Source organism: Loxodonta africana, chromosome 24 (assembly GCF_030014295.1).
Source record: "Loxodonta africana isolate mLoxAfr1 chromosome 24, mLoxAfr1.hap2, whole genome shotgun sequence".
Lineage (NCBI taxonomy): Eukaryota > Metazoa > Chordata > Mammalia > Proboscidea > Elephantidae > Loxodonta > Loxodonta africana.
Window position 1 is genome coordinate 46,747,143 of NC_087365.1, and position 18,138 is coordinate 46,765,280.

At 43.2% G+C, this 18,138-nt stretch overlaps 1 protein-coding gene across 14 annotated transcripts in view; it reads left to right on the plus strand.

Moving 5' to 3' along the window:
- The first annotated feature begins 15,191 nt into the window (after nt 1–15,191).
- Nucleotides 15,192–18,138, plus strand: part of NCOA3 (nuclear receptor coactivator 3) — a 129,428-nt gene continuing 126,481 nt past the window's right edge. For 12 of the 14 annotated variants that reach the window (XM_064276173.1, XM_010591770.3, XM_023550349.2 and 9 more), the window contains exon 1: nt 15,192–15,331. The gene's annotated coding sequence lies outside the window, so the exon portion shown is untranslated. The remainder of the gene's footprint in view (nt 15,332–18,138) is intronic. The other 2 variants (XM_010591773.3, XM_023550354.2) reach the window with 1 other exon arrangement.

The following is an 18,138-nucleotide window of genomic DNA, read 5'->3' on the forward strand; positions in this document are numbered from 1 at the left end:
CTTTGGTTTGTTTTTTCCAAGGCATGATTTATCTGGTCAGAACTCTGCTAAAAAAAAAAAAAAAACACTTTTTTTTTCTTATTACTTTTGCACACAACTCCACTCTCTCCAACAAGGCCTGAACTGCTATTGTTTGCTTCAAACTTCCTTGCTTCCAATCCTTCCTCTTTTCAAGATAAGGCCTGTTTATCCCAGGGCTCAGGGGAACCACACCTACAAGAGGCTGCTCCAGGCAAGCTTAGCATTGTTTCTCTTTCTCTGATAAGGTTCCGTTGCTGGGAACACTCTCTTTGTCTCTTACCTGTTTCCACTTGGCTCTTAGATGTACTTCTAGTTTAGTTTGGTAGTTGGCTTTTCTCCTTTAGTTCTTTCTGAATCATACAAGCATTTGATTTTAAGTCCAGCACTGACCAAGAACATTTAGATCTGGTTCCAAAGGGTTGTTCTTGTGACCACCAACCTAGGGGCAGGCCTGATACTCAGTAAGTGCTCTTGAAGATTAAGCAGCTTGCTGCTTCTGGAATTAAGACCAAATCATAACTCTGCTGGTGCAGGACCTGGAGATTGCCACTTCCAAGCCTCAGCGCCTGCCCCTCGCGTGTTTCTATTCTGTTCTCAGGCCACAGTGGTCCTATTTTAGTTCTTCATCACCCCTCCCCGATTCAGTGCCCAGAGACTTCCTTCTTCCTGGGCAATCTCTTGATACTGCAAGCCTTTCGTTCTCATTCGTTCTTTGAATGAATTACTGTGTGCTTTTTTTTTTTTTTGCTACAGCAGAAACTGTTGCTTGTCAACCCAGCAATTATTCGCATCTTCTTTCTGCAAAGAGAACCCCAGTTTTGTTCAAGTTTTAGGTGGCTAGATGCTCAAGGGTGGCGATTCTTTCTTTAGAAACAAAGAAGGAACCAACAGCGGTCAAAGCTAATCATGGCAATCCCATTGCATTTCTCTGTGATTGGTTTAGTGATGGGCATGTGACTCATATCTGGTCTGTTGGAAGATTCTGGGAAAGGTTTTTCTCTCTGTTTAGTAAGAGAGATGCATGAAGAAATTTACCCTTCTTGCTTTTGAGTTTTGTAACCTAAAGACATGTTGTCTGGAGCAGCAGCAGCCATCTTGCGATCGCGAGGAGACAAGATGAAGGATCAAGATTTTATGGTGAAGTGAAATGATGGGAAGACCTGGGTCCTTACTGACTTCATGGAGCTACACAAGCAACCTTGGAAGTGTTTCAAATAACACCTGTACCTTATATCTCATTGTCACCTTGAAATCTCTTGCTGTGCTAAAAGCCTCAGCTGTCATTTCATCCCTCTTTTATGAATCATTCTCTGATTTCATACCCAAAACCAAACCCATTGCCATCGAGTCGATTCCAATTCATAGTGACCCTAAACTGCAGACCATGGGAAATACTTTCTTGGTCCCATGTCTGTCTACTTCCCAGTTCTGATGCCCTGAGGTTTATACCCTTAGGGCCTAGCACACAGTAGGGGCTTACAAATCATTTGTTGAATTGAATTCTGTCAAATGGACACCAAGCTACTGACCTTTGCTTCTTCCCTACTGGGTGCACTAGTTAAGGATGGAGATGCCCAGAATGTCACCCATACAAGGTGGGAAATGGAAGGGAAGGAGACTACGGAGTTTAAAGTTGAAGGCAGAGTAACTCTGATCGCAGGCTAACAAGACTGGAAGGACTCCTAGACATATTCAAAGTCGTATGGCTTTAAAAAACCACTCAAATACTGAAAACACTGAGATTTATAACTTCAGCCCTGACCTGTGTGCTCAGGTTCAGGATCTCATATCCAACTACTAATTTAGTATCTGTACTTGAATGTCTGATAGACATTTAACTCATTGCTGTCTAGTCAGTTCCAACTCATGGGGACCCCATATGTTACCGAGTAGAGCTGCTCCATAGGGTTTTCTTGGCTGCAATCTTTACAGAGGCAGATCATCAGGTCTTTCTTCCACAGAACTGATAAGTAGGTTCAAATGGACAACCTTTTGGGTGGCAGCCAGTGATAAACTGCTCGTGCCATCCAGGGACCTAATAGATGTTTAAGGTGTCTGAAATAAGTGTTCTGCAAATTGATCTAAGCCATTTTGGTGACAACTCTTAGGCTCTTTTTGGTAGCCACCAACAAAATTTCAGGTGGTGAAGGTTAGCTCAAACCTCACCATTTATTAGTCATTATTATTCATTCAAGGAGCCATGGTGGCACAGCGATTAAAGTGCTCAGCTGCTAACTGAAAGGTTGACAGTTCCAACCCACTAGCCACTTTTCAGGAGAAAGAAGTGGCGCTCTGCTTCCACAAAGATTACAGCCTTGGAAAACTGATGGGGCAGTTCTACTCTGTCCTACAGGGTAACTGTGAGTTGGAGTCTACTTGACGGCAACAGGTTCGGTTTTCCGGTTATTATTCACTCATTTCATTATTATAACAAAAGCATGTCTGAGACCAGATTCTGTTACACATACAAATATTCATTACAAACAGTCATTAGCAATCAGGCCCAAAACACTTGATATCATCCATTTTGGATATTTGACGAATTCTCAGCTCTGTTTCCCTTTAGGCAGCCCAGCTACTCCTTATAAGAAAAATTCACTAAAGGCAGAGACAACATTCTAGAGGCAGGATTCTTGTCCCTCCAGGCAGAATCAGGGACCAGAAATCCTCCTCCTCTCTTGCCCGAACCAAGGTATCCCATCACCATTACGGATCAAGCTTTGGATGCAACTCTAAGAGTTCAAATTCCAAATCTCCTTCTTTGGATCCTTATACTCTGGTTCCTACAAGGGTATGGAGGGTCTTTCAAAGATTTTAACTGATCTATGTGTCTTGGATAATTTTTGTTTTATCGAAAAGAGCTCATTTCTAACACTTACCAAGGAACATCTAATTTTGATATTAAGTATGTTAATTAGCAACGCGGAGGTTATTGGATGAGATGTGGCTAGCAGAAGGAATTGTAACCACTTGGGGAGTGTGGCTGTTTCTAACATGGTGCTAGTTAGTTAACTCTGGATAGTTCAGTCAACAGTAATAACCAGTTAGCTTTGATGATCCCTAGAAACCAGTGGCTTAAATCAATGGCTCTCAAACTTGAGTGCACTTTAGAATCACCTGGAGGGTTTATTAAAACACACATCCCTGGGCCCCATCTCTAGAATTTCTGATTCAGTAGCTCTGGGAGGGATGGAGAATTTGCATTTCTAACCTGTTTCTAAGGAGCCCTGGTGGAGCAATGATTAAGCTCTTGGCTGGTAACCAAAAGGTCAATGGTTTGAACCCACCAGGTCCTCCTTGGAAGAAAAGTCCTGGCAATCTGCTCCCTTAAAGACTACAGCCTGGGAAACGCTATGCGGCAGTTCTGCTCCGTCCTATAGGGTCACTATCTACTCAATGGCACATAATAACAACAGCAACCTATTCCAAGGTGATGCTGATCCATGGACAATACTTGAGAATCATTGGCTTGTGTATATAATTTTATATAATAAAGTATTTTATAACATTTATCATCTGATATTATTTTGTTTAGTTATTGATTTACTTTGGGACTGTCTGCACTCCTAGCCTCCCCACCCCCTGGAATGTGAGCTCCATGAGAACAGGTCTGTCTTATTTACCCTTCCATATCCTATTCTAGAATAAGCACCTAGAAAGTAGTAGACACTTATAAGAGGCAGAATAATGGCTCCCCAAAGATGTCTACATCCTAATCCACAGAATCTGTGAATATGTTCTCTTACCTGGCAAAAGGGATGTTGCAAATGTGATTAAGTTGAGGATCTTGAGTTGGGGAGATTATGGTCGATTTTCTTGGTGAGCCAGATGTAATCACAAGGGTCCTCATAAGTGGAAGGGAGAAGGGCCAGTTAGAGAAGGAAGAAACCAGAGGTTGGACTGATGAGAATGATAATTTTGAAGATGGAGGAAGAACCATTAGCTGAGGAATGTGGGCAGCCTCTAGAAGCTGGAAAAGGCAAAGAAATGGATCTTCCCTAGATCCTCCAGAAGGAACACAGCCTTTGATTTTAGCTCCATAAGACCCATTCCAGACTTCTGACCTCCAGAAATGCAATGCAGTAAAGTTGTGTTGCTTTAAGCCACTAAGTATGTGGTTATTTGCTACAGCAGCCTTGGGAGACAAATATAGCACTCAATAAGTACTTGGTGAAAAGATGTGTGGAAGAAAAAGGCCTCGTGGAGACTTTAAAGTCCCCCAGAGAGCTTTGCTGGACCTGACTATGAAGGTGCAGCATCTCCCTCTAGTTCTAGCAAAATCCAGAGCTCTGCCCTTACAGAACTTGGTTACTGTCTCCATTTTGGATTCTATATGGGTCATTTTTTTTTTTTTTTTAATAATTTTTATTGTGCTTTAAGTGACAGTTTACAAATCAAGTCAGTCTCTCACACAAAAACCCATATACACTTTGCTACACACTCCCAATTACTCTCCGCCTAATGAGAAGCCCTCTCTCTCCTTCCACTCTCTCTTTTCGTGTCCATTTCACTACCTTCTAACCCCCTCCACCCTCTCATCTCCCCCCCAGGCAGAAGATACCAACATAGTCTCAAGTGTCCACCTGATCCAAGAAGCTCACTCCTCACCAGCATCCCTCTCCAACCCATTGTCCAGTCCAATTCATGTCCGAAGAGTTCTCTTCGGGAATGGTTCCTGTCCTGGGCCAACAGAAGGTCTGGGTGCCATGACCACCGGGGTCCTTCCAGTCTTAGTCAGACCATTAAGTCTGGCCTTTTTATGAGAATATGGGTTCTGCATCCCACTGCTCTCCTGCTTCCTTAGGGGTTCTCTGTTGTGTTCCCTGTCAGGGCAGTCATCGGCTGTAGCCGGGCACCATCTAGTTCTGGTCTCAGGATGATGTAGTCTCTGGTTCATGTGGCCCTTTCTGTCTCTTGGGCTCATAATAGCCTTGTGTCCTTGGTGTTCTTCATTTTCCTTTGATCCAGGTGGGTTGAGACCAATTGATGCATCTTAAATGGCTGCTTGCTAGTGTTTAAGACCCCAGACGCCACTCTTCAAAGTGGGATGCAGAATGTCTTCTTAATAGATTTTATTATGCCAATTGACTTAGATGTCCCCTGAATCCATGGTCCCCAGACCCCTGCCCCTGCTACACTAGCCTTCGAAGCATTCAGTTTATTCAGGAAACTGCTTTGATTTTGGTTAAATCCAATTGTGCTGACCTCCCCTGTATTGTATGCTGTCTTTCTCTTCACCTAATGTAGTTCTGATCTACTATCTAATTAGTAAATGCCCCTCTCCCTTCCCCCTCCCTCCCTCCTCTCATAACCACAAAAGAACGTTTTCTTCTCAGTTTAAACTATTTCTCAAGTTCTTATCATAGTGGTCTTATACAGTATTTGTCCTTTTGCAACTGACTAATTTCACTCAGCATAATGCCTTCCAGGTTCCTCCATGTTATGAAATGTTTCACAGATTCCTCACTGTTCTTTAACGATGTGTAGTATTCCATTGTGTGAATATACCATAATTTATTTATCTATATGGGTCATTTTGTTCTCCTCCGGCCACCCACCAGCTTCCCTCACCCTCTGCTCTGCTTGGTTCTTTGTCAAACTCACTTGGTCTTTTTTGATGATATATTGTCCCTTTCTCATATTTTGGTCCCTTTCCTTGTGTCTTTAGTAATTATAAATCCACATCTTTCATGGTTTTTATCCAAATATTCTCTCTTCTAAAGTTCCCAGGGTCTAGTAAAAAAAAAAAAAACTATTTTTTTTTTAGTCCCACAGTTGGCTTGATCTGCTGACTCCAAACTCAAGGAGAATTGTTTCTGTGTGTTCCAGATTGTATGAACCAAGGCCTCATTTCCTACCCTCATGCTTGCATTTCAACCCAAGGTGTCATCAGTCTAAAGTTTCTGAGACCAATGATAGCTGTCTTTTTTGGCAGTCATAGTTGCTGGGCAGTACCAGTTCAGTGCATTTCAACCCCAAGACCCTAGGTTTCTGAGACCAATGGCACCTGCCTCTTCTGTCAGTCATAGTGCCAGTTCACATTTACTGGTTTGGTTTTCAGTTCCATTTTTGTTTTTGGCATCTGGGGATTTCCCTTACTTTCCTGTGAACTCAGTTATTCATTTGAGAGAATATTTGTTATCTTTTACCCAGAATTTCCACGTGTTTTTTTGTGGTGGAGGGCAGGGTGTTTCGGGTTACCTAATCTGCTTGAATTCAACGGAAATGGAACTTTTTTTTAAATATAGTATCTTTTCTCTACCTCATCTTTTTGAGTATGCAGAGTTTCTGTTCTTTCACGGTCCATTCTACTTGCTCCTTTCTCATGTGTCTTCTGTCCCTTCAGGTTCAAATCTTCTTATTAATTAGCTGATTCACTCTATAGTTTCTGTCATGGATTGAATTATGTCCCCCCCCCCCCCCGCAAATGTGTGTATTAACTTGATTAGGCCATGATTCCCAGTATTCTGTCATCCTCCATTTTGTGACTGTAATTTTATGTTAAAGAAGATTAGGTTGGGATTATAACACCCTTACCAGGTCCCATCCCTGACTCCATATACAGGGAGTTTCCCTGGGGTGTGACCTGTACCACCTTTTATCTCTCAAGAGATGAAAGGAAAGGGAAGTAAGCAGAGAGTTGGGGACCTCATACCACCAAGAAAGCAGTGCAGGGAGCAGAGCATGCCCTTTGGACCTGAGGTTCTTGTGCTCAGATGCTCCCAGACCAAGGGAAGATTGGTGACAAGAGCCTTGCTCCAGAGCCAACAGAGAGAGAAAGCCTTCCCCTGGAGGAGTTGACATCCTGAATTTGGACTAGTAGCCTACCAGACTGTGAGAGAATAAATTTCTCTTTGTTAAAGCCATCCACTTGTGGTATTTCTGTTATAGCAGCACTAGATGACTAAGACAGTTTCTAACTTAAATTCTCTCCAAATGAAAATCTGATGGGTCAATGTGTTTCCTGTTTGGCCAGGTATTTCTTGTGCCCAGCCACCCCATAAATTACTGACCAGCCCAGGCGCTGGCTGCCCTTGGGACCGATGCCCAGTGCTGATCCAGTCAACCGTGGGATGAGCAAAAACTGTCAGTCCTGTGGTACCAAAGATTGTGGCTTATGCCCTTCCTTTGGAGGGGCTTATGGGGGAAGGGGAGGGTAAGCATCATGGTTAATGTGTACAGTGACTTATCCTTACCAGGCTCTGCAATGTAGTTGATTGATAATAGCCAGAGGTTTTTTTTTTGTTTTTCTTGAAGCTAGAATCTTAACTTGGCTTATACATTCACCCCTGGCATAGATATTGTTTTCATGTCCCAACACATCCACTCCTCCGATGTTCCTACTCTATAATTACAAAATAATTGGAAGAGGGTTTATACTGTTAAATAAGCTCCCTGTCATCACTTTAAAACCCAACTTCACTTAAAAAAAAAGAAAGAAAAAGAAGCTGTCTAATTTCAGGGCCAGGGTCAGCCTACCTTTAAAAGCCCTGAGGCTCCACAAAGCCGTGCAGCTAATAAAACATAATGAAGCTGCACGTTCCAATATGAAAAGATCTCTCAGATACCTCAAGTAAAAAAGACAAAAACAAACAAAAAAGGGACAAAGTGGTGTGTATTATCTCAATATTTGTGTTAAATTTTTTTTGTGTGTGTATGTTTATTAGTAAATGCAGCTCTTAAAGAACACCTACAAGATTGGTGACAGTGGTCGCCTCTGGGAGAAGAATTGGGTGGCTGAGGGACTTTACCTTGCACTACCCTAAACCAAAAAAAACCCATTGCTACCAAGTCACTTCCGACTCACAGTGACCCTGCAGGACAGAGTAGAGCTGCCCCATTGGGTTTCCAAAGCTGAAACTTTTATGAAAGCAGATTGCCCCATCTTTCTTCCGTGGAGCAGCTGGTGGGTTCAAACCACTGGACCTTCTGAATAGCAGTCAAACGCTTTAACCACTGCACCACCGGGGCTTCATGCATCTCCTTAGTAGAATTTAAAAAGAAAAAAGGAGAAAGAAAGAAAAGAAAGAAGGAAAAAAAGAGGAAGGGAGACAAAATGTAATAAAAGTCTCCAAGCCAAAGTGAAGAGATTGTGTTGAAGAGTGGCTAGTTCTCAAATTTACATCTTTCAAGAGAAGAGTGGTTGAGGATTAAGCTGGTTCCTCAAAGCTAAGCAGTTGCCATCCATGCGATTTCAACTCATGGTGACCCTATGTGTGTCGCAGTGGAACTGTAATCCACAGGGTTTTCTTTTTCTTTTTTCTGCTCTGTAGGGTTTTTGATGGCTGATTTCTGGGAAGTAGATAGCTAGGGTTTTCTTCTAAGGCACCCCTGGGTGGACTTGAACTTCCAATCCTTTGGTTAGCAGCCAAGTGTGTTAACCCCTTGTACCACCTAGGGACTCCCTTCTCAAAGCTATCACCGCATAAATCATTACCCTTCCCAGTGGCAGCATACCCAACTTCTCAATTGAATTTATGCTCAGGGGTATTTGGTTCTCAATTCTATATACTAAGCTCGGTGAAAAGCTTTGAGATTATGAAAAAGAACCTAGAGAACAAAGACTCGCCCTCCCAGCTCAGTGTCTTTAAGTGTTTGACTATAAATCACAGTGAAAATTATGTTTTGCATCATGATTCAGTGTACATAGTTGTACTTCTATATCTACTTGAGATAAATTTTTTGGGAAACGATGCATACTATGTGAAATACTACTCCAATATTTTATAAAATTCCACTACAGCCCCTGGCAACCATTAACTTACTTTGTTTCTGTAGTTTTGCCTATTCTGGACATTTCATATAAACAGAATCATACAATGTGTGACGTTTTTATATCTGACCTCTTTTACGTAGCACAACGCCTTCAAGGCTTATTCATGTTGTTGCATGTATCAGTACTCCATTCCACCATATGGAGATATCATATTTTGTTTATCCATTCATTACTTGATGGACATTTAGGTTGTTTCCTTTTTTTGGCTATTACGAATAATGTTGTTATGAAGATTCACAAACAGGTTTTTGAGTGGATGTATATTTCCAATTCTCTTGGATATATACCTAGAAGCGGAGCTGCTGGGTCATATGGTAACTCTACATTTAACGTTTTGAAGAACTGCTGATTTTCCAAGGTGGCTGCACCACTTTACAATCCCACTGGCGATGTACGAGGGTTCTAATTTCTCTACATCCTCATCAACACTTCCTATTGTTTGTCTTTTTTATTTTTGCCATCCTGCAGTGGGGATTTTTTAAGCAGTTGAGAGCAAATTATATTTTCCCAAAGCAAACAAATGTAATATGGAAGTACCAAAAAGAAAAAAAGGAACACTGAACTGCGTTTCCAATTCTTTCAGCTGTAGAAAATTATTTGCAGGTTGTGGGGAGGGGCAGCCAGCCAGCCCAGGTGCCCATTCCAACTGGCTCATGTGCCATCTTTGGCACAAAAACCCCAGGTTGCCAACCACTGATCTAGGTTTAAAGCAAGAGGGATGAACGACGTTACTCTGGGTTTAAGCAATCAGACTGCTTATTACCAAGAACTTGCATTAAATGTGATTCTTCTCAGAGGTGTTTTATTCCCCTCTTAAGCAAAACAACAAATAAAGCATTCATTGGCTTTAAATCTGTCCTGTTTGTCTGTCTGTCTGTCTCCCCCCACCCCCCAGCTGTGTGAACTACCTGGGAGAGTGAAGTGGTTCAGAGTACAGTCTGGGGGTGGAGTCTGGGCAAGTGCCAGCTCGTTTTTTCAGATTAGGTATTTTGAAATAGAGTTTTAGGCATAAGCAAGACTTGGGTTTCCACCCAAGCAGTCTATTTTCACTCTTAGGGAAATTTCAGACTGTAATAACTATAATGAGGCAAAATAGAGAGGGGGGAGGAAATTGTTACTAGCCCTTGGATATTAAACCCTACAAACCTCAAGTTTGGAACTGCCACACACAATCATTATTAACATTTATTGAGTGTGTATTTTGTGCCTGACACTGTTCTTAGGGCTTTCGCCATATTGTTTTATTTAATCCTCACATTAGCCCTATGAAGTAGAGATTATTATTGCTGTCATTCCCATTTTAGGAAACCCTGGTGGCGTAGTGGTTAAGTGCTACGGCTGCTAACCAAGAGGTCGGTAGTTCAAATCTGCCAGGCACTCCTTGGAAACTCTACGGTGCAGTTCTACTCTGTCTTATAGGGTTGCTATGAGTCGGAATCGACTTGACAGCAGTAGGTTTTTTTGGGTTTTCCCATTTTAGGAAATGCAGGCACGGAAAGTTCAAGTAACTGGCCATCATCACACACTTTAAAGCAGCAGAACCAGCTTAGCCAGCCAGGTCCTGAGCGCCAAAGCTGACACTCTTAACCACCAAGCTATCATGTCACACTATAAAAGGAGGGAGATTACAGGAGACTGTGAGAGTGACAAGGACAAAGCAGAGCCCCTTGGCTGGCCTAGACAGCTGAGAAGCACTCACTCATCCAACTCACTTGAAGCCCATGGATGAAAATAGCAGGCACTTGCTTTCCCAGATTCTCTCGCAGTTAGGGGTGGCCTGGAGACATATCTAAGGCATGGCAGGTATGGCACGTGCCCTGGGTGCCATTTGTAGGGGGGAAGGCGCCACTGAGCAGTTTCTATTGCCATCGCTGTTTCCATCGCCAGCCGTGAGATCATTCAGCAAGTTAAAACTAATACTTTCATATTTGAGCGCCTCCATGGGTCAAGGCAGACTGTGTGATCTTGCTCTGCTGAGTGTAGAAAGAGAAAAAAAAAAAATTTTTTTTTTTTTTTTTTTAAAGAGAAGCTGACAAAAAAAGAAAGACTCTGAGCACATCATAGACCAATGTTCATCAGTGAAAGCAAGGAAGGTGCCCTTGTCATTTTCACGTAGTGCTGTCATGGGTTAAGTAAAAGATTAACGAGCTTGACCTGTATTTTTGAGCTGATATTATGTACAGTTTTCTAAAAAATGGGTGTCAGATGTTTGGACTGGGGTGCAGAGGTATAGTGAGGAGGGGCAGAAAGCGCCACTCGTTCCCAGGCACAAGTCCAAGGGGGGACCAGACGAGGCACAGAATGACATTCTGAGGCACCACAAATACGAAAGGTGTCTGACTGAGGCAGCCAGACAAGAAGGAGGGATGGGACTTCTACAGGGGAGTTGCCACTATCAGTGTCTATTCATCCTGACATTTGGAGGGGGGTGTGTGCAATTTAGAGGTTGCCCCTGGGTGCTCCTTACCCCTCCTAAGCCTTTGCAAGGATGCTATTTTAGTGCTTGCCATAGGCGTTGTATTCCATAGATATGCCTCTGCGGTGGCCATGTGGCCCAGTTCTCCACAGTAATGAGAAGTAAGAAGATATCTATTTGGGTAGGGGGTGAGGATGGATTTTGAAAGAGTTTTCTACATGAAAAAAAAAAAAAAAGAGATACAGTGTATTTTTTGATACCTATTCACTCCTCTGCTTCCTGCCTTTGTACTTAATTTTGAGTTGATGTGATGCTCCAGTTGTAGCAGCCATCTTGTGACCATGAGGCCATAAGGTAGGGCCAGAAAACCAATTTGCTGAAGATGGTGGAACAGAAGGATTGTAACATGCTGGCCCTTGATGAATGCACCTTAGTACTGTCTACCTCTAGACTTGTTATGTAAGACAATTAATGTCTGTATTGTTTATGCCTCTGCGGAGAGGCAGTAAAGCATGATAGTTAAGAACATGAGCTAGCAAGCCTGGCTTTATATTCTGACTATGGACACTTAGTAGCTTGTAACTTTGGACAAGTTCAATGCCTGTTTAATGCCTCCATTTCCTTATCTGTAAAATAGAAATAAAAAACCTACTGCCTAGAGTTATTGTGAGGGTTAAATGAACAATATATGTAAAGTGCTTCAAATAGGCCTGGCAAGTATAAGGTCTCTATGAGTGCTGTCTAGTAGTATATTTTTTCTGCTTTAAGCTTCCTTCTCAACTTTTTATGTTAGAAAATTTCAAATACGCAGAAAACTTGCAGAATAATACAGTAGACACCAGAAAAACGGAACCTAGATTAACTAATTGGTAACATTTTGCCACATTTACTCACATTCTCTCTCTCTGATTTTCCTGAAACATTTGAGAGTACTATATTTTTATGCAAATAATGTATGCGTTATGTTTTTTGCCAACCGTGCTATCCCCTTATGCATTATATAGGGTTTCCATATAAAAAATATATAGGCTCCATCAAAACCCTGACAAGAGCCAGCAGAGAAGTTGCTTCTTCCTGGAAGCCTTCTCTGATGTCTCTTGAGTTAGAGACCTGTCCTTGGTGGTTCCCAAACAACTTGTACACTTTTTTTATTGTTGCCATCAGTTACACTTTCTGTGAATTTATGTATGTGTTTGAATCAATAGGTTGATTTCCTTCCTTCATTTCTTTTTCCCTCTTTTCGTCCCTCCCTCCTTCCACAAATATTTATTAAGTGCCTTCAGAAGGAGCCCTAGTGGCACAACGGTTAAGCGTTTAGCTGTTAACTGAAAGGTTAGTGGCTAGAATCCACCAGCTGCTCTGTGGGAGAAAAGACCTGGCAATCTGCTCCCGTAAAGATTACAGCCTAGGAAACCCTAAGTGGCAGTTCTACTCGGTCCTGTAGGGTTGTTATGAGTCGAGGGCACACAACAACAACATAGGCCAGACACTAGTCTAGGTGCTGGAGATACTGCTGTGAACAGACAAATTCCTTGCCTTTATGGAGCTTGTAGTCTGGAAAGGCGGACAAAAATTAAAAAAAAAAAAAAGAAAAGAAAAATTTGGGTTGTGTTTATTGCTATGAATTAAAGCAGAGTGATATGGCTGGAGGGTATATTTGTGTGCTTATAGGGTCACTATGAGTTGGAATATGACTCACAGCAATGTTTTTTTTCTTACCCAAGAGGAGACATTTCAGCAGAGATCTGAATAACAAGAGAGAGCCAGCCAGAGGGAAGAAAATTTCAGACAAGGGGAACAGCAGTGCAAAGGCCCTGAGGCAGGAATTGCTTTATATGTTCAGGAAATATCAGAAATGTTAGTGTCTTGTTTGTGGTAAGAATGGGGAGAGAAGTAATTCCTCGAGATCAGAGAGAGAAGTAGAGACTAAATAACTTAGGGTCTGGGTTTTATCCCAAATGCAATGGGATGATATTAGAAGGTATTCAGGATGGAACTAACATAATTTAATATAAGCTTTTTTAAAGATTCCTCTGCCTATTGTGTGGGGAGAGGTTTGTAGGGAGGCTGTGGGAGAAGCAAGGAAAGGAGCTGGGAGCCAGTTGCAGAAGTCTAGGTGAAAGGTCATGCAGGATCTGGATGTTTCACGTCTGGACTCTCAGCAGCTAACATAGTATTTGGAGACCCTGGTGGTACAGGGATTAAGAGCTCGGCTGCTAACCAAAAGGTCAGCAGTTCGAATCCACCAGGCACTCCTGGAAATCCCATAGGGCAGTTCTACTCTGTCCCATAGGGTTGCTATGAGTTGGAATCTACTGGACAGCAATAGGTTTGGTTTGGTAACATAGTATTTATTATCTGTTGCTTGGTGAGGGAATAAATTTATCCATGCAGCAAATATTTACTGAAATATACTATTGTTAACTGTGTTAGGTGCTGGGGATACATCAGAGAATAAAAGAGAGAAAAAAAGCCTTGTCTTCGAGTCTTCATGGAACTTTCATTCTAGTTAGGAAAGGAGATAAGTAAGCAAAACTATATGGTGTTCCAAATGATAAAAAGTGCTAAAAAAGAAATAAAGCAGGGAACAGGGACAGGGGAAGCTGGGATTAGAGTGGGCAGGAATTTAAAATAGAGCAAGCAGGGAAGTCCTCACTGAGGAAGTGAAATTTGGACAAAGACCATGGGGAGATGAGTGAGCTATTTGGATTTTCCGGGAAAAGTGTTCTAACCAGAAGAAATAGCAAGGGCAAAGTCTCTGAGGCGGGTATGTGCTAGACATGTTGGAGGGACTCCAAGGAGGCCAGTATACCTAGAGAACAGGAGTGAGTGGAAGAAGTGGGTGAAGAGCTTAGGGAGGGAATGAGAGGGGGAGAGAGAGGTTGTGTGGGGCTTTGCAGGCTCCTGCAGGGATTTTGGGGGAAATCATTCGTAACCTGAGTAGCAATTTTACCAGGATCCCTCTGGCTGCTGTGGTGAGAATAGACTCCAGGGGGTAAGGGTGGGAGCAGGGAGAGCAGTGAGAAGGCTACAGCCACAGTCCAGGTGGGAAATGATGGTAGAGCTAGTCAGTGGTCAGATTCATTTTATTTTATTCATACCCAAGACGTTTCGTGTTATTCAACATTATTATTTAAATACGGTCCATATCAAAATTTCCCCCAAAAGTCCATTTTAGCTTTTTTTTTCTTTCAATATTCTGGATCCAATCAAGGCTCCCCTCTCTTTAGTCTTCCAGGTTTTGCTATTTTTTAAGAGGCCAGGCTAGTTGTTTTGTCCAATGTCTCACACTCTGGATTTATCTGATTGTGCTTTTCACGATGAGATTCAGGTTAACTATTTTTTGGCAAGAATACCACAGAGGTGGGTTATGCCCTCCTCATTGCATTGTATCAGGAGACACATAATGAGGGCTTGACCCATTGTTGGTGATGCTAACTTCCATCACTTGGTTAAGGTGGTGTCTGAAGATCTCTCCCTGGTAGAGGAAGCTCCTCCCCTTTGAAAGTGACAGCACTCCGTGGGATACTTCGGGATTCAATATGCTGAGAGTATACTGTTGCCCAACAACAACCTTTCACCCACTGGCTTTAACATCTAAAGAACAGTCTCGTGGCGCGTGACCTTGTGTCAAACATCTGAAAAATGAGGACAGTAATGGTACCGAAGGGAGGCTTGTTTTGAGGATCATGCTTGGCACACAATAAGCGCTTCACGAATGTTAGCTGGTAACACTGGATGAAGGCAAGTCTGAAAAAATGAACGGCAGGGCTGCCAGCGCAACACATCTTCCCCCACCCCACAGCAGCTCCCAGGCGGTGAGTGAAAGACGCCCTAGGGTCCCACGTGGCCACGCCCCTGCGCCCCGCCCGCCGGGGCCAGGGCGCTGGAACCCAGCGTGCAGGCCGCGCAAGGCCCCCTGGGACTAATAGAGCTGGGCGGGGCCCCGGGACTACATATCCCAGCGGCTCCCGCGCCGCAGCTTCAGCCGCTGCCGCCTCAGCCCCTCCACAGCGACGGTGGTGGCCGAGGCTGAGTCGGTGGCGGCGCCGGTGGCTGCAGGCTGAGCGGCGAGTTTCCGATTTAAAGCGGAGCAGCGAGGAAAATGGCGGCGGTCGGTGAGTGGAGATAAAGGAGGCGGCGGCGGTGGGCGAGTGGGTGGGGTGCGAGGCCGAGAGAAGAGGGCGAGTTCCCGGGGCTGCCGCGAGCCGGCGGCTTGGGCTCCGCGGAGGCGCTGAGGGGCGCACCGAGAGGGGGACGCGCTGAGACGGCTTCGGGGTGTCGGGGGCCGCCCGGCAGCCGGTGGGCGGTCCGCGGCCAGAGGAAGGGCGCCGGGGCTGGGAGAGAACCGCTTGGGGGCCCGAGGGAGTCTCCTCGCGGAGGGGTCACCCCGAGAGTTCGAGGGGAATCCCGGGGGCCCTCTTTCCCCTCCTGTCCCGAAAGTTTTGTCTTCCTTTTGCCTCCCGCAGCCTTTGGGGCTGCTTTTCAAAGGTCCCCGCGTCCCCTCCGCCCTCTGCCTTGGCTTTTTGGCTGTTTGTTACTCGGAAGAATTGAGAGAGGAAAGCCGCACAGACCCCCACCCAGCCTCCGAGTCGTACTCAGAATCGGGTGGGATTTTGTTGCTGTGTTGCCTCCTGCACTTGGCATTTTTCATTTTTTAACATGAATTATCTGCAGAATTTCCATTTTGGGCACGGATGGGTTCTCAGTCAAAAGGCATTTTCCTACCTCTGGTGTGAAGGCTGGGAAATGGCAAGTGGGAAGTTGGTGGATTAAAATTGAGGTTTGGCCGTCTTGATTATTACATTTTTTTTTTTTTCCTTTTTGGTGTGCTGTAATGATTTAAATAAACTGCCTTGCACATGCCTTCAAAAAACAAGCCGTGAGTCTTAGTGCTTCCTAGGCAGTTTGAGGGCAGCTGGGGTGGAAAAGTTAACCGAAAGCGGGGGGAGAGAGCATCGTCTCGAAATCTCACTAGCAGGGGCTCAGGATTCCAAATGGAATGACACGAAAGGTTATGAGATACACTTGAAGTTGAAAGTTTTTTTTTTGGCCCTCCCGAATGTGAAGACTTCCTTTTTGCAGTTTGTGAGCAGCGCTTCAAAGCCAGCCTGTTTTTGTTATTAAGCCAGTACTTTAAAGAAACAGGAAGGCGAGGACCAGCTGTCTCTCGCTGCAGCGGTTTTAAATGGAGTTGAACGAGATGTGTGAGTGGTAGTAGTATTGAGTAAGATTGCTGCAGCTCCTTGATTTAAATGCCTGGCCTCGGGTCCACCTGATTCCTGGCTGCAAGAAAGCTTGGGTATTTGTTGCAGCAGGTTGTTTCGAGGACGGGAGAAAATGTATGTCTCCAGTCAGTGCTACCTACAATAAACTGTTAGTGGAAACCTGTAAGTTTGTGAACTGTTGTTAAAAAAATTTTAATGTGTTGTTTCTTTAGAATAGGTTATATACTTCGTATGATATGCAACTGGCAAGACACAAAAACATTGAAAAATTAGTCTCTCTTCACTCCAAACCCTCTAATTTGCCCCTCCTCACAGGTACCAACTGTTACCAGTTTCTAGGGTACCCTTGGTCTTTGGAGTATTAATCTTAAGATTTTCATTTGAAACACACCCCTGTTGGATACCTAAAGCGGGGAAATGAACAGAAGACCATTTCGACTGTCTAAAAATGTTACTAGTATTAGAAAAGCTATTCTGAATTTATTGCTTATGTTGCCTTATCTAGTAACACCCTTAAAGAATTAACAATCTGTGGGGCTTTAGGATGAAGAACCCCGCCAGGGTTCATTGTTTGTATGTAAGCTGAATCCTCTGTTGATGACATGTAAAACCATATTGAACACTATAGTTCCTGTCACTGGAGGTTGCTTCAGGTTCTGAATTTAAATGAGCAGTAATCTGAATTGCCTGTGATCCTAAATTATAGGGGTATTTTATGTATGACTGGAAATGACTTAATTGTCCAATCAGCATTTAAAAAAAGGCACATGCCAGCTTCTGGCATATAGAAGTGTATTCTGGAGGTGGAGATTGTGGGATTAAGTGGGAAGCTCTAGCGCAGCTATAGGAACTGTTTCTACCATAAAATAAATATTCCTTAAACTACAGGGGCTTTGAAAATACAAAACCAGCATAATCCACGGGATTTCTGTTTTTATAAGTTTCAGAATGATTGTTTTCCATCTACTGAGAATTCATTTTTTAAAATTAAGTATTGTCAGATCTAGGTTATTAGAGATTATATCAAATAATTCTTTATTTTGGAAGTGAGTATACCGTACGTTTTTTTCACTGTGTAAGAATTCTATAAAGTACTTTTCTCCCCTCTCCCTCAAGCAAATAAGTTAGAATTCATTCAGTAAGGAGTGAGTGTACTCTTGGACCCTGAACCCTTTTTCTAGATGTGTAAATAAAAAGTAGTTCTTGAAATGATGGCCTACTAATGCCTTCTTGACTGGTCTTTTGAAATAAGCTTCTTTGCTGTCAGGGACGTGACATTAAAGATAAAAAAAAAAAATTAAAAAAAAATTCAAGCCTTTGTGCATTAGTCATATGATTCTAGAATAGTTCCTTTTAACTTGAAGACTGCTATGTTTTTGAGAAGCCTTTTTAAGGAATAATTAAAAAACACAGACAGTCTCTGGGTTACAAACTTGGAACAGCTTGTACTGGCCCTTTAATGCTGTGTAAACTTGCCCTCGGTTTGGAACGACTGAGCCAGCCCCTAGGAGCAACAAATGCTTCATTACAGTCGCCTTCACTTGCTGCACGTGCAGCTTTTAAATCATTGAAAAGGCTTTGAGCCTTTTCTTGCACTAAAGTAAAGCTAAATAAGAACTGTGTGTACCTGTTCTTACTTACCTACAAATTCTTAAAGATACACTCAGGAACGGATCTTCTTTGTAACCTGTATCTTT